The sequence below is a fragment of the Arachis hypogaea genome, chromosome 12, assembly GCF_003086295.3.
Source record: "Arachis hypogaea cultivar Tifrunner chromosome 12, arahy.Tifrunner.gnm2.J5K5, whole genome shotgun sequence".
NCBI lineage: Eukaryota > Viridiplantae > Streptophyta > Magnoliopsida > Fabales > Fabaceae > Arachis > Arachis hypogaea.
The window spans coordinates 32,047,350-32,064,130 of record NC_092047.1 but is presented as its reverse complement, the minus strand read 5'-3'; positions in this window follow the sequence as shown (position 1 = coordinate 32,064,130).

Below are 16,781 nucleotides of genomic sequence, written 5' to 3'. Positions count from 1 at the left end.
TCCTACAAAAAAGGGGATGATGGTGGTAAAGGGTGATGATAGTGGTCCTAGCGGTCGTGAGTCCTGACGGTGGGTGGTGGCACTGGAGAGGGGAGGGGAGGCGGTGATATTCAGAAAATGTGTTGGTGGTAGTGAGGGTTGTAAAAGTTTGGACTTTGGAAAAGAAGATAAAGGATGGGGTAATTTCGGAATTTTATTATAAAGTTAACAAAAAATTAGAGTTTGGATACTTTTGTCACACGAAACTCATCTTTCATGGGTACAACATTAATTTCTTTGTTTGATGGGTACTTTTATTGGTATTTATAAAGTTTATAGATACAAATGGTAGTTTATTCTTAAGTTTAACCAACATTTAAAGATTGTTGGCTATAAACTTTTGTGTGGTCCTGTACGATGCAATAGAAAGAGATAAATACTAATTTGGCACCCGAAAAATTCAGGCGCTGACAAAATGGTACCTAATAGATGTTATTGACAAAATGGTCATTGAACAATTTTTAAATTTGAAAAAAGTGACCATCCGTCGTTTAACTATGTTTTCATTGACGAAAAAAACTGAGTTGGCAAAAAAATTTGATGAAATTCCTAATTTACCCTTGATTCTATTGTCACTATATCTATCTCTTTCTCTCTCTTTCGTCTGTATTCTTTCTTTCTTCTTTTTCTTCACAGATGAAAATGAAAAATCATCATCATCAACCCCGTGGCATCACTATCAACAAGCCAAACTCATTCATTTTTCGGGAGAAAGATTAAAACTTTAGCAACTAAATGATAATCAAAATTTATGAATGAACTAATTTTTTTATCCATAATCACTCACGAAAATTCCGAGAGTGGGGAGGTGAGGAAGAAGAAAAATAGAAGCAGCGACAATATAACCATAAAGAAAAATAGAAACGACAATCAAATATAATTGAAACAAAATACATTAAAGCAACAATAAAAAAAAAGAAAAATGAAAATAGCATCGCAGAGGAGAAGAAGAACACCACCACCACAACGAAGAAGAGAAGAAGAACATAAATACCAGATCCCAACCTCAGATAATATGCTGAGAAGGAAACAAAGAGAACCCCCAAGAGAAACATGGAGTTACAACCATTCCCTAACGTTGTTCGGAAACTCGCCATTGATGAGCGGATAATTTATACGCTTTTTGGCACTATTTTTAGGTAGTTTTTAGTATGATTTAGTTAGTTTTTAGTATATAATTATTAGTTTTTAAATAAAAATCACATTTCTGGACTTTACTATGAGTTTGTGTGTTTTTCTGTAATTTCAGGTATTTTCTAGCTGAAATTGAGGGACCTGAGCAAAAATCTGATTCAGAGGCTGAAAAAGGACTGCAGATACTGTTGGATTCTGACCCTACTGCATTCAAAATAGATTTTCTGGAGCTACCGAAGCCCAATTGGCACTCTCTTAATTGCGTTGGAAAGTATACATCCTGGGTTTTCTAGCAATATATAATAGTCCATGCTTTGCCTAAGATTTGATGGCCCAAACTGGCGTTCAAAGTCAGCCCAAGGAATTCTGGCGTAAAACGCCTAAACTGGTACCAGAATTGGAGTTAAACGCCCAAACTGGCACCAAAGCTAGCGTATAACTCCAGGAACAGCCTAAGCACGAAAAATTTTCAATGTTCAGCCCAAGCACACACCAAGTGAGCCTCGGAAGTGGATTTTTGCATCATTTACTCATTTTTGTAAACCCTAGGCTACTAGTTCATTATAAATAGGACCTTTTTACTATTGTATTTTCATCTCTGGAACATATTATGTAATTTATACGTTCTGAGACCTCCATGGGAGGCTGGCCATTCGGCCATGTCTACCCTATTTTCACTTATGTATTTTCAACGGTGGAGTTTCTACACCCCATAGATTAAGGTGTGGAGCTCTACTGTTCTTTATGAATTAATGCAAAGTACTATTGTTCTTCTTTTCAATTCAAGCTTATTCTTATTCTAAGATATTCACTCGCACTTCAACCGGATGAATGTGATGATCCGTGACACTCATAATTATTCTCACTTATGAACGCGTGCCTGACAACCACCTCTGTTCTATCTGCAATAGCTTGAGTGTGTATCTCTTAGCCTCCTGGTCCACAATGCATGGTTGCCTCTCCTGACAACAGAGCCTTCCATTCCGTGAGATCAGAGTCTTCGTGGTATAAGCTAGAATCAATTGGCAGCATTCTTGAGATCCGAAAAGTCTAAACCTTGTCTGTGGTATTCCGAGTAGGATCTGGGATGGGATGACTATGACGAGCTTCAAACTCGCGAGTGTTGGGCGTAGTGACAGACGCAAGAGGATCAATGGATCCTATTCCAACATGAGTGAGAACCGACAGATGATTAGCCTTACGTAACCCGTAGCCGGACCATTTTCACTGAGAGGATGGATGGTAGCCATTGACAACGGTGATCCCCCAACATAGAGCTTGCCATGGAAGGGAGTATGCATGACTGGATGAAGGCAATAGAAAAGTGATGACAAGTCATCTTAGCCTAGTTTCACTAGCTTTTTTATTTTGTTTTCGATTGATTTATGCACTTTCTTGAGCCATAAGCGAGCCAATTGGGTAGATTTCCATGTTTCCTTTGATTTAATCAACCATGGATGAATTAATGCAATTTCATGAGATTTTATGCTATAATTGTCATATATTATGAAAGGATAACAAACTCATGATTTTGAGCAAAGCTTTGATGTGTTTAGTTGATTGATGATAGGTGAAAAGAGTTTTGAAGAAGGTTGAAGAAAGAAGGAATGGCTAGGAGCAAGAGAGAATAAAAAGTTTGAGCCAAAGTTTGCCTCAAACTTTAGCTCAAACTTTTAAAAGAGTTGAAAACATACCAGAGGAAAAAAAAGCTTGAGCCAAAGTTTGCCTCAAACTTTAGCTCAAACTTCTGGAAGAATTGAAAACACTCCAGAGGAAAAAAGCTTGAGCAAAAGTTTGCCTCAAACTTTAGCTCAAACTTTTTGGCAAACGTTGGCATCACAAAACCAACACCCTGGAGGAGAAAAGTTTGCGCCAACGTTTGCCTCAAGCTTTTTGGCAAACGTTGGCGTCACACACATTTACAAGGGGGCCAACGTTTGAGCAAAAGTTTGACCTCAAACTTTGGCTCAAACGTTGGTAGCAGCAAGCTTAAGCCATCTGGTATAAAAAGTTTGAGTAAAAGTTTGCCTCAAACTTTTACTCAAACTTTTATGATTTCAACCCGGTTCACAATGGATCTTTCTCCAACTCCAAGAGCAATCAACCAAGGCCTTTATCAACCCAATTCCATCAAGAACAAAGGCCCAATTCAAGGCTTGAAGACCATTTGAAGAAAGTGTATAAATAGCTTAGGATTTAAGTTTTCAGGGAGTTTTTTTTTCCTTTTAGAGCTTTTCCTTTGAGTTTTGCTGAGTAGTTTTGGAGAGCTTTTCGGTTGAGAGTATTTGGAGATTCTGAGTCTTGGGGAAGGAGAATTGAATTCTCTTCCTCTTAGTTTTCTTGCTTTCAATTTCATTTACAATTTGTCTTGGATCTTGGGTTGGAGAATTGAAGGAATTCTGTTTCAATCTAATCCTGAGATCTCTCTATTTTATTTACTGCATAATTGAATTTAAATTTCTGTTCATTGTCTCTTCTTCTACTCATTCTGCTATTTACTTATCTCTATTTCTTGCAATTGAATTCTACATTTGGATCTAGGAAGGCATTGAGATCTAGACTCGGTTATCTAGTCTCTTGGGTCCTGAGATCTGGAGTTCGCAATTTTAAATTCTCTGTTTAAAGCTTTTCAAGTTCATTTACATTTCCGTTTTAGATCCGGTTCAATTCAAGTCACCTTCTACTTGTCTGATTAATGCAATTTACTTTTCCTTGTTTAAATTCTGCAAATCCACTTCCCAATTCCCTTTACAATTCAAGCCATTTACATTTCTTGCACTTTAAGATTCTGCAATTTACATTTCTTGCGTTCTAAGTTTCTGCCATTTAATTTCTTGCTCTTTAAGATTCAGCACATTTACCTTCTCTGCTCTTTAATTTACTGCAATTGTCCCTCTCCCTTTTAATTTCATGCAATTTAGCTCCTGTCGAATACAAACCACTCAAATCAACTCTTGATTCGCTTGACTAAATCAACCACTAAACTAAAATTGCTCAATCCCTCAATCCCTGTGGGATCGACCTCACTCCCGTGAGTTTTATTACTTGATGCGACCCGGTGCACTTGCCGGTTAGTTTTGTGTGTTTGGGATTCGTTTTTCGTTTTCCGAAAATACACATCAAGTTTTTGGCGCCGTTGCCGGGGATTGAAATAGATTGACAATGATTACGTGAAGTGGAGATCTAGATCAGGCACTTTTTCTTTTCTGTTTCTCTAATTTTTGACTAACACGCTAACTGTTTGAAATTTTGCTTGAACTAGACTTCATTCTAGCAATAGATTGAAGTGTTACTGGTGGTGTTTCTTTTGTTTTGCTTGTATGTCAGGTACAGGGAGATCCATTCCTGTTTTATCTGAAACTGACCAGAGAACTCTTAGAAGGTTAAGAAGAGCTGAAAGAGGGAAAAATATTGTTGGAGAGGAAGAATCTGAGGAAGAATATCACGAGATGGAAGGAGATCCATCTAATCCAGGAGGAGGGGTTAACAATAACCCACAACAGAGGAGAGTACTGGCCTCCTATACCTTTGCAAATGCTAGACATTGTGGAAGCAGCATTCTCACCCCCAATGTCAATGCAAACAACTCTGAACTAAAGCTTATAGAGAAAAAAATAATAGTCAAGGACAAAGGAATAATGAGAGGTCATAGCAGTGTGTTGCTTGATGCTTGAAGGAGACTTTCTAAGCCTAAAAGTCAATAAGAAGTGAGTATTTACATATCCACAGAAAACCCCATGAACTACCAATAATACTCTGCTAGCATGAACATCCTCTTCCATTTCATTCTTTCCTCTCAATGATTCTTTTCTTGCTTGGGGACAAGCAAGCTTTAAGTTTGGTGTTGTGATGACAAGTCATCTTAGCCTAGTTTCACTAGCTTTTTTCTTTTGTTTTCGATTGATTTATGCACTTTCTTGAGCCATAAGCGAGCCAATTGGGTAGATTTCCATGTTTCCTTTGATTTAATCAACCATGGATGAATTAATGCAATTTCATGAGATTTTATGCTATAATTGTCATATATTATGAAAGGATAACAAACTCATGATTTTGAGCAAAGCTTTGATGTGTTTGGTTGATTGATGATAGGTGAAAAGAGTTTTGAAGAAGGTTGAAGAAAGAAGGAATGGCTAGGAGCAAGAGAGAACAAAAAGTTTGAGCCAAAGTTTGCCTCAAACTTTAGCTCAAACTTTTAAAAGAGTTGAAAACATACCAGAGGAAAAAAAAGCTTGAGCCAAAGTTTGCCTCAAACTTTAGCTCAAACTTCTGGAAGAATTGAAAACACTCCAGAGGAAAAAAGCTTGAGCAAAAGTTTGCCTCAAACTTTAGCTCAAACTTTTGGGAGAAAAGCTTGAGCCAACGTTTGCCTCAAACTTTTTGGCAAACGTTGGCATCACAAAACCAACACCCTGGAGGAGAAAAGCTTGCGCCAACGTTTGCCTCAAACTTTTTGGCAAACGTTGGCGCCACACTTGCACACCCTGGAGGAGAAAAGTTTGCGCCAACGTTTGCCTCAAGCTTTTTGGCAAACGTTGGCGCCACACACATTTACAAGGGGGCCAACATTTGAGCAAAAGTTTGACCTCAAACTTTGGCTCAAACGTTGGTAGCAGCAAGCTTAAGCCATCTGGTATAAAAAGTTTGAGTAAAAGTTTGCCTCAAACTTTTACTCAAACTTTTATGATTTCAACCCGGTTCACAATGGATCTTTCTCCAACTCCAAGAGCAATCAACCAAGGCCTTTATCAACCCAATTCCATCAAGAACAAAGGCCCAATTCAAGGCTTGAAGACCATTTGAAGAAAGTGTATAAATAGCTTAGGATTTAAGTTTTCAGGGAGTTTTTTTTTCCTTTTAGAGCTTTTCCTTTGAGTTTTGCTGAGTAGTTTTGGAGAGCTTTTCGGTTGAGAGTATTTGGAGATTCTGAGTCTTGGGGAAGGAGAATTGAATTCTCTTCCTCTTAGTTTTCTTGCTTTCAATTTCATTTACAATTTGTCTTGGATCTTGGGTTGGAGAATTGAAGGAATTCTGTTTCAATCTCATCCTGAGATCTCTCTGTTTTATTTACTGCATAATTGAATTTAAATTTCTGTTCATTGTCTCTTCTTCTACTCATTCTGCTATTTACTTATCTCTATTTCTTGCAATTGAATTCTACATCTGGATCTAGGAAGGCATTGAGATCTAGACTCGGTTATCTAGTCTTTTGGGTCCTGAGATCTGGAGTTCGCAATTTTAAATTCTCTGTTTAAAGCTTTTCAAGTTCATTTACATTTCCGTTTTAGATCCGGTTCAATTCAAGTCACCTTCTACTTGTCTGATTAATGCAATTTACTTTTTCTTGTTTAAATTCTGCAAATCCACTTCCCAATTCCCTTTACAATTCAAGCCATTTACATTTCTTGCACTTTAAGATTCTGTAATTTACATTTCTTGTGTTCTAAGTTTCTGCCATTTAATTTCTTGCTCTTTAAGATTCAGCACATTTACCTTCTCTGCTCTTTAATTTACTGCAATTGTCCCTCTCCCTTTTAATTTCATGCAATTTAGCTCCTGTCGAATACAAACCACTCAAATCAACTCTTGATTCGCTTGACTAAATCAACCACTAAACTAAAATTGCTCAATCCCTCAATCCCTGTGGGATCGACCTCACTCCCGTGAGTTTTATTACTTGATGCGACTGGTGCACTTGCCGGTTAGTTTTGTGTGTTTGGGATTCGTTTTTTGTTTTCCGAAAATACACATCAAGTTTTTGGCGCCGTTGCCGGGGATTGAAATAGATTGACAATGATTACGTGAAGTGGAGATCTAGATCAGGCACTTTTTCTTTTCTGTTTCTCTAATTTTTGACTAACACGCTAACTGTTTGAAATTTTGCTTGAACTAGACTTCATTCTAGCAATAGATTGAAGTGTTACTGGTGGTGTTTCTTTTGTTTTGTTTGTATGTCAGGTACAGGGAGATCCATTCCTGTTTTATCTGAAACTGACCAGAGAACTCTTAGAAGGTTAAGAAGAGCTGAAAGAGGGAAAAATATTGTTGGAGAGGAAGAATCTGACGAAGAATATCACGAGATGGAAGGAGATCCATCTAATCCAGGAGGAGGGGTTAACAATAACCCACAACAGAGGAGAGTACTGGCCTCCTATACCTTTGAAAATGCTAGACATTGTGGAAGCAGCATTCTCACCCCCAATGTCAATGCAAACAACTCTGAACTAAAGCTTATAGAGAAAAAAATAATAGTCAAGGACAAAGGAATAATGAGAGGTCATAGCAGTGTGTTGCTTGATGCTTGAAGGAGACTTTCTAAGCCTAAAAGTCAATAAGAAGTGAGTATTTACATATCCACAGAAAACCCCATGAACTACCAATAATACTCTGCTAGCATGAACATCCTCTTCCATTTCATTCTTTCCTCTCAATGATTCTTTTCTTGCTTGGGGACAAGCAAGCTTTAAGTTTGGTGTTGTGATGACAAGTCATCTTAGCCTAGTTTCACTAGCTTTTTTCTTTTGTTTTCGATTGATTTATGCACTTTCTTGAGCCATAAGCGAGCCAATTGGGTAGATTTCCATGTTTCCTTTGATTTAATCAACCATGGATGAATTAATGCAATTTCATGAGATTTTATGCTATAATTGTCATATATTATGAAAGGATAACAAACTCATGATTTTGAGCAAAGCTTTGATGTGTTTGGTTGATTGATGATATGTGAAAAGAGTTTTGAAGAAGGTTGAAGAAAGAAGGAATGGCTAGGAGCAAGAGAGAACAAAAAGTTTGAGCCAAAGTTTGCCTCAAACTTTAGCTCAAACTTTTAAAAGAGTTGAAAACATACCAGAGGAAAAAAAAGCTTGAGCCAAAGTTTGCCTCAAACTTTAGCTCAAACTTCTGGAAGAATTGAAAACACTCCAGAGGAAAAAAGCTTGAGCAAAAGTTTGCCTCAAACTTTAGCTCAAACTTTTGGGAGAAAAGCTTGAGCCAACGTTTGCCTCAAACTTTTTGGCAAACGTTGGCATCACAAAACCAACACCCTGGAGGAGAAAAGCTTGCGCCAACGTTTGCCTCAAACTTTTTGGCAAACGTTGGCGCCACACTTGCACACCCTGGAGGAGAAAAGTTTGCGCCAACGTTTGCCTCAAGCTTTTTGGCAAACGTTGGCGCCACACACATTTACAAGGGGGCCAACATTTGAGCAAAAGTTTGACCTCAAACTTTGGCTCAAACGTTGGTAGCAGCAAGCTTAAGCCATCTGGTATAAAAAGTTTGAGTAAAAGTTTGCCTCAAACTTTTACTCAAACTTTTATGATTTCAACCCGGTTCACAATGGATCTTTCTCCAACTCCAAGAGCAATCAACCAAGGCCTTTATCAACCCAATTCCATCAAGAACAAAGGCCCAATTCAAGGCTTGAAGACCATTTGAAGAAAGTGTATAAATAGCTTAGGATTTAAGTTTTCAGGGAGTTTTTTTTTTTCCTTTTAGAGCTTTTCCTTTGAGTTTTGCTGAGTAGTTTTGGAGAGCTTTTCGGTTAAGAGTATTTGGAGATTCTGAGTCTTGGGGAAGGAGAATTGAATTCTCTTCCTCTTAGTTTTCTTGCTTTCAATTTCATTTACAATTTGTCTTGGATCTTGGGTTGGAGAATTGAAGGAATTCTGTTTCAATCTCATCCTGAGATCTCTCTGTTTTATTTACTGCATAATTGAATTTAAATTTCTGTTCATTGTCTCTTCTTCTACTCATTCTGCTATTTACTTATCTCTATTTCTTGCAATTGAATTCTACATTTGGATCTAGGAAGGCATTGAGATCTAGACTCGGTTATCTAGTCTCTTGGGTCCTGAGATCTGGAGTTCACAATTTTAAATTCTCTGTTTAAAGCTTTTCAAGTTCATTTACATTTCCGTTTTAGATCCGATTCAATTCAAGTCACCTTCTACTTGTCTGATTAATGCAATTTACTTTTCCTTGTTTAAATTCTGCAAATCCACTTCCCAATTCCCTTTACAATTCAAGCCATTTACATTTCTTGCACTTTAAGATTCTGTAATTTACATTTCTTGTGTTCTAAGTTTCTGCCATTTAATTTCTTGCTCTTTAAGATTCAGCACATTTACCTTCTCTGCTCTTTAATTTACTGCAATTGTCCCTCTCCCTTTTAATTTCATGCAATTTAGCTCCTGTCGAATACAAACCACTCAAATCAACTCTTGATTCGCTTGACTAAATCAACCACTAAACTAAAATTGCTCAATCCCTCAATCCCTGTGGGATCGACCTCACTCCCGTGAGTTTTATTATTTGATGCGACCCGGTGCACTTGCCGGTTAGTTTTGTGTGTTTGGGATTCGTTTTTTGTTTTTCGAAAATACACATCAAAAAGCAGAGGTTCAGAAGCAACAAGCATCTCCATACACTTATCTGAAATCCCACCAATGAATTACATAAGTATTTCTATCTTATTTTCTGTTTTAATTATATTTTAATTATCAAAACCCCAAAACCATTTGAATCTGCCTGACTGAGATTTACAAGGATACCATAGCTTGGTTCAAGCTGACAATCTCCGTGGGATCGACCCTTACTCACGTAAGGTATTACTTGGACGACCCAGTGCACTTGCTGGTTAGTTGTGCGGAATTGCAAAAGTGTGATTGTAATTTCGTGCACCAAGTTTTTGGCGCCGTTGCTGGGGATTGTTCGAGTTTGGACAACTGACGATTCATCTTGTTGCTCAGATTAGGTAATTTTATTTTATTTTTAAGCTTTTTATTTCTTATTTTCGAAAAATACAAAAAAAATTCTTCTTTTTCGTTTTTCCCAAAATAATTTTCGAAAAAACCAAAAAATTTATAAAACCATAAAACCAAAAATATTTTGTGTTTCTTGTTTGAGTCTAGTGTCAAATTTTAAGTTTGGTGTCAATTGCATGTTTTTCTTTTTCTTGCATTTTTTGAAATTTTATGCATTATGTTCTTTGTTGATCTTCAAGTTGTTCTTGATGATTTTCTGTGTTCTGATCTTTAAACTCTCCTGTTTGGTGTCTTTTGTTGTTTTTCATATGCATTTTCAAATTGTTATTGTCCCTAATATACAAACTTCTAAGTTTGGTGTCTTGCATGTCTTTGTTTTCTTGAAAATTTTCAAAAATATATTCTTAATGTTCATCATGTTCGTCAAAGTGTTCTTGCATGCATTATTTGTTTTGATCTTGATTTTCCATGTTTAGTTTAATTCTGTTGTTTTTCTCTCTCATCAAAAAAATTTTTAAAAATTCAAAAAATATATCTTTTCAAGTCAATAATACAGAGAATTGAAGATTCAGAACATACATCAGAGGAATTATAGAGAAAAAAGCTGGGTGTTCAAAACGCCCAGTGAGGAAGGAAAACTGGCGTTTAAACGCCTGGCTGGGCGTTAAACGCCCAAAAGGGTAGTATTTTGGGCGTTAAACGCCAGAATGGATACCATTCTGGGCGTTTAACACCAGGACAACACAAGGGAGGTAAGTTAGTTTTTAATTCAATCTTTTTCAAATCTTCATAATTTTTCAAAATTAATGCTAACATTTGATGTGATTGATTCAAAAATCTCAAGTTGTTACTTGCCTATTAAGAAAAGGTTCAAACTTTAAATTTTAAAATCATATCTTTTAGTTTCTTATTAGTCAAGTAATCAACTTTAATTTTCAAAATCAAATCCTTTTTTATTTCCTTTTCAAATCTTTTTCAAAATAAATTTCAATCATATCTTTTTCAAAATCAATTTCAAAATCTTTTCTAACTTCTTATCTTTTCAAAATTGATTTTCAAATCTTTTCAAATTAACTGCTTGACTTTTTGGTTGATTTTAAAAGTTTTCTATTTTGGTCATATCTTTTTTTAACCACCTAACTACTTTTCTCTTTCTAATTTTCGAATTCTAACTACATTTTAAAATAAAAACATAAAAAATATTTTCCTTTTATTTTAATTTAAATTCGAATTCTTTCCCCCTCCTCACTTTCTTCTATATAAGGACTAACACTCCTCCTCAATTAGCAATTCGGACTCTCTTCCTTCTTCATATGTTCGAATTCTATTCTACCTACCTCATCACTCTGTTCCTGTTTTTCTCTGACATCTCAAGAAATCTCTATACTGTGACATAGAGGATTCCATACTTTATTTGTCTCTTCTCTTTCATATGAGCAGGAGCAAGGATAAGAATATTCTTGTTGAAGCTGATCCAGAACCTGAAAGGACTCTAAAGAGGAAGCTAAGAGAAGCTAAAGCACAACACTCTAGAGAGGATCTTACAGAAAATTTTGAAAAAGAAAAAGACATGGCCAAACCCAACAACAATGGTGGAGATGCAAAGAAGATGCTTGGTGACTTTATTTTACCCTCTTCTAACTTCTGTGGAAGGAGCATCTCAATTCCTGTAATTGGAGCAAACAACTTTGAGCTTAAGCCTCAATTAGTTTCTCTAATGCAGCAGAATTGCAAGTATCATGGACTTCCATTGGAAGATTCTCATCAGTTTTTAGTTAAATTCTTGCAAATCTGTGACACTGTTAAGACCCATGGGGTTGACCCTGAGGTCTACAAACTTATGCTTTTCCCTTTTGCTGTAAGAGACAGAGCTAGGACATGGTTGGACTCACAACCTAAGGACAGCCTGAACTCTTGGGAAAAGCTGGTCAATGCTTTCTTGGCCAAATTCTTTCCACCTCAAAATTTGAGTAAGCTTAGAGTGGAAGTCCAGACCTTCAGACAGAAGGAAGGCGAATCCCTCTATGAAGCTTGGGAAAAATACAAGCAATTGATCAGAAGGTGTCCTTCTGGCATGCTTTCAGAATGGAACATCATATGCATATTCTATGATGGTCTGTCTGAACTATCCAAGATGTCATTGGACAACTCTGCTGGTGGATCTCTTCATCTGAAGAAGACGCCTGAAGAAGCTCAGAAACTCATTGAAATGGTTGCAAATAACCAGTTTATGTACACTTCTGAAAGAAATTCTATGAATAATGGGACAACTCAGAAGAAAGGAGTTTTGGAGATTGATGCTCTGAATGCCATATTGGCTCAGAACAAAATATTGACTCAGCAAGTCAATATGATTTCTCAGAGTCTGTCTGGAATGCAAGCCGCAGCAGGCAATACTAAGGAAGCTCCCTCTGAAGAAGAAGCTTATGATCCTGAGAATCCTGGAATGGAAGAAGTGAATTACATGGGAGATTCCTATAGAAACACTTACAATCCTTCATGGAGGAATCATCCTAACCTCTCATGGAAGGATCAACAGAAGCCTAATCAAGGCTTCAATAATAATAATAATGGTGGAAGAAATAGGTTTAGCAATAGCAAACCTTTTCCATCATCTTCTCAGCAACAAACAGAGAACTCTAAGCAAAGTTATTCTGGCCTAGCTACCATAGTCTCTGATCTATCTAAGACCACACTAAGTTTCATGAATGAAACAAGATCCTCCATTAGAAATTTGGAAGCACAAGTGGGTCAGCTGAGTAAGAGAATTACTGAAACTCCTCTTAGCATTCTCCCAAGCAATACAGAAGAAAATCCCAAGAGAGAGTGCAAGGCCATAACCATGACCAACATGGCCGAACCTGGAGAGAGTAAGGAGGACGTGATTCCCAGTGAGAAAAACCTCATGGGATGTCCTCTGAGCGAAAAGAAGTTCCCCTTTGAGGAACCAAGGGAATCTAAGGCTCATACAGAGACCATAGAGATTCCATTGAACCTACTTCTGCCATTCATGAGCTCTGATGAGTATTCTTCCTCTGAAGAGGATGAAGATATTACTGAAGAGCAAGTTGCTAAGTACCTTGGAGCAATCATGAAGCTAAATGCCAAGTTATTTGGTAATGAGACTTGGGAGGATGAACCACCCTTGCTCACCAATGAATTGAATGACTTGATTAGGCAGACATTACCTCAGAAGAAATCGGATCCTGAAAAATTCTTAATACCCTATACCATAGGCACCATGACCTTTGAGAAGGCTCTGTGTGATCTAGGATTAAGTATAAACCTCATGCCCCTCTCTATAATGGAGAAACTAGGAATCCTTGAGGTGCAAGCTGCAAGAATCTCACTAGAGATGGCAGACAATTCAAGGAAACATGCTTATGGACTTGTAGAGGATGTCTTGGTAAAGGTTGAAGGCCTTTACATCCCTGCTGACTTCATAATCCTGGACACTGGGAAGAATAAGGATGAATCCATCATCCTTGGTAGACCCTTCCTAGCCACAGCAAAAGCTGTGATTGATGTTGATAGAGGAGAGTTAGTTCTTCAAGTGAATGAGGACTACCTTGTGTTTAAAGCTAAAGAATCTCCTTCTGTACACATGGAGAAGAAGCATGACAAGCTTCTCTCAATGCAGAGTCAAACAGAGCCCCCACATTCAAACCCTAAGTTGGTGTTGGGAGGCCATCATCATGCTCTGAGTATCTGTGAGGCTCCATGAGAGCCCACTGTCAAGCTATTGACATTAAAGAAGCGCTTGTTGGGAGGCAACCCAATTTTTACTTATCTATGTTAAATTTCTATTGTTATGTTTTCTTTAGGATGATGATCATGTGGAGTCACAAAAACAACTGAAAAATCAAAAACAGAATGAAAAACAGCATTAAAAATAGCACGCCCTGGAGGATAAGCTTACTGGCGTTTAATGCCAGAAAGGGAAAAAAAGCTGGCGTTTAACGCCAGAAAGGGAAGAAAAGTTGGCGTTTAACACTAGAAAAGGGCACCAGATTGGCGTTTAACGCCAGAAAGGGAAGAAAAGCTGGCGTTAAACGCCAGAAATGGGCAGCAACCTAGCGTTTAATGCTAGGATTGGCAATCAAAGGGGCGTTTACACGCCAAAATGGTGCAAGGATGAGAAATTCTTGACACCTCAGGATCTATGGACCCCACAGGATCCCCACCTACCTCAACTCTCTCTCCCTCTTCTTCACACCTTCCCATAACACCTTTCCCCAAATACCCCTCACCAATCACCTCCATTTCTCTTCTCCATCACCTCTTCACCAATCACCACATAATTCAAATTCAAATCCATTCCCTCCCAAACCCAATCCCTAATACACGAATCCTGTCCCTCTCTCCACTCCTATATAAACCATTCATCCCTCCTTCATTTTCACACATCATAAACACTTCTTTCCCCCTTGGCCGAACCACTCACACATCTCCATCTCCTCTATTTTCTTCTTCTTATACTCCCTTCTTTCTTCTTTTGCTCGAGGACGAGCAAACCTTCTAAGTTTGGTGTGGTAAAAGTGTTGCTTTTTGTTTTTCCATAACCATATATGGCACCTAAGGCCAGAGAAACCTCTAGAAAGAGGAAAGAGAAGGCAAAAGCTTCCACCTCTGAGTCATGGGAGATGGAGAGATTCATCTCAAAGGTCCATCAAGACCACTTTTATGAAGTTGTGGCCAAGAAGAAGGTGATCCCTGAGGTCCCTTTCATGCTCCACTAAAAAGAGGATGGAGCAAATAAGAGAGCCCACCTATGGACCTCAACAAGAGCATGAGAAAATTTCTCATCATGAAATCCCTGAGATGCCTCAAGGGATGCACTTTCCTTCACAAAACTATTGGGAGCAAATCAACACCTCCTTAGGAGAATTGAATTCCAACATGGGACAACTAAGGATGGAGCACCAAGAGCACTCCATCCTCCTCCATGAAATTAGAGAAGACCAAAGAGCCATGAGGGAGGAGCAACAAAGGCAAGGAAGAGACATTGAGGAGATAAAGCACTCCATAAGATCTTCAAGAGGAAGAACTAGCCACCATCACTAAGGTGGATCCGTTCTTTAATTTCCTTGATTCTTTATTTTCTGTTTTTCGTTTCTTATGCTTTATGTGCTATCTATGTTTGCATCTTCATTACATGATCATCAGTGTCTAGTGCCTATGCTTTAAAGTTATGAATGTCCTATGAATCCTTCACCTCTCTTAAATAAAAAAAATGTTTTCTGAAAAAGAAAAAGAAGTACATGAATTTCGAATTTTAAAATACTTTAATTATTTTGATGTGGTGGCAATACTTTTTGTTTTTCTGAATGAATGCTTGAACATTGCATATTTTTTATAGTGAAGTTTATGAATGTTAAAATTGTTGGCTCTTGAAAGAATAATGAAAAGGAGAAATGTTATTGATAATCTGAAAAATCATAAAATTGATTGTTGAAGCAAGAAAAAGAAATGAATAGAAAAAAAAGAGGATGATATGCAGAAAAAAAAAGCAAGAAAAAAGCCCATAACCCTTTAAACCAAAAAGCAATGGTAAAAATGATCCAAGGCTTTGAGCATTAATGGATAGGAGGGCCTAAAGGAATAAAATCCTGGCCTAAGCGGCTAAACCAAGCTGTCCCTAACCATGTGCTTGTGGCGTGAAGGTGTCAAGTGAAAAGCTTGAGACTGAGTGGTTAAAGTCGTGGTCCAAAGCAAAAAGAGTGTGCTTAAGAGCTCTGGACACCTTTAATTGGGACTCTAGCAAAGCTGAGTCACAATCTGAAAAGGTTCACCCAGTTATGTGTCTGTGGCATTTATGTATCCGGTGGTAATACTGGAAAACAAAATGCTTAGGGTCACGGCCAAGACTCATAAAGTAACTGTGTTCAAGAATCAACATACTGAACTAGAAGAATCAATAACACTATCTGAATACTGAGTTCCTATAGATGCCAATCATTCTGAACTTCAAAGGATAAAGTGAGATGCCAAAACTGTTCAGAAGCAAAAAGCTAAGAGCCCCGCTCATCTAATTAAGACTGATCTTCATAGATGTTTTCGAAATTTATTGTATATTCTCTTCTTTTTATCCCACTTTGTTTTTATTTGCTTGGGGACAAGCAACAATTTAAGTTTGGTGTTGTGATGAGCGGATAATTTATACGCTTTTTGGCACTATTTTTAGGTAGTTTTTAGTATGATTTAGTTATTTTTTAGTATATAATTATTAGTTTTTAAATAAAAATAACATTTCTGGACTTTACTATGAGTTTGTGTATTTTTCTGTAATTTCAGGTATTTTCTGGCTGAAATTGAGGGACCTGAGCAAAAATCTGATTCAGAGGCTGAAAAAGGACTGCAGATGCTGTTGGATTCTGACCCTGCTGCATTCGAAAAGGATTTTCTGGAGCTAAAGAAGCCCAATTGGCGCGCTCTCAATTGCGTTGGAAAGTAGATATCCTGGGCTTTCCAGAAATATATAATAGTTCATACTTTACCCGAGATTTGATGGCCCAAACTGGCATTCAAAGTCAGCCCAAGGAATTCTGGCGTAAAGCGCCCAAACTGGCACCAGAATTGGAGTTAAACGCCCAAACTAGCACCAAAGCTGGCGTTTAACTCCAGGAACAGCCTAAGCACGAAAAAGCTTCAATGCTCACCCCAAGCACACACCAAGTGGGTCCCGAAAGTGGATTTCTGCATCATTTACTCATTTCTGTAAACCATAGGCTACTAGTTCATTATAAATAGGACCTTTTACTATTGTATTTTCATCTCTGGAACATATTATGTAATTTATATATTCTGAGACCTCCATGGGAGGCTAGCCATTCGGCCATGTCTACC